This window comes from Theobroma umbraticum, unplaced genomic scaffold (genome assembly GCF_002168275.2).
Source record: "Theobroma umbraticum cultivar Fairchild unplaced genomic scaffold, ASM216827v3 scaffold_115.0, whole genome shotgun sequence".
In the NCBI taxonomy this organism is placed as follows: Eukaryota; Viridiplantae; Streptophyta; class Magnoliopsida; order Malvales; family Malvaceae; genus Theobroma; species Theobroma umbraticum.
In genome coordinates this window covers 913,818-914,403 of record NW_018397284.1, presented here as the reverse complement: position 1 = coordinate 914,403, position 586 = coordinate 913,818, and positions in this window count along the sequence as shown.

The window sequence follows — 586 nt, the reverse complement described above, 5'->3', positions numbered from 1 at the left end:
CTTACCTTTCTCTCTATTTCTCTAGGTTGTAAAATTTTCTCCTCACCTAACTCCTCTCAAATGTAACTTGAGGTTTCTTTATCTCCAACGTAATTACTTACTTCAAAGTGTAAAATTAAGATTAGCTACGGTTTATTTTGTAATACAAATATGGAGATACAAAGGTGCCATGAAGATTACAAGCAAGCTTGGAGAAGACTTTGTACGTAATCACGTAGGATTTAACCAATTAATTTCCTTCGATGGCTCGAGGAAATTAAAATATATATTCCATAATCGTCCTAGTAGTATGCATGTAGTACATTTACTTTATGCAATATTATAAATGCTATGCATGCCCAAATCGATGAGACCTAAATATCAAATTAAAACAACAACAAAACCCTCATTAAAATATTGAGTCACATGCCCAGCATGATCAAGTTGCCTTCCACCATATAGCAAGATAATCAGGCTACTCTTTTAATTCAAGGTTTGTTGGGTCACTCAAGGCTAAACTTTTACACAAGTATGTTTAACACAATGTCGTTTGAATGTGTCACACTTGATCACATGGTATTAGAGGCATAGTTAGGCAAAATGCATA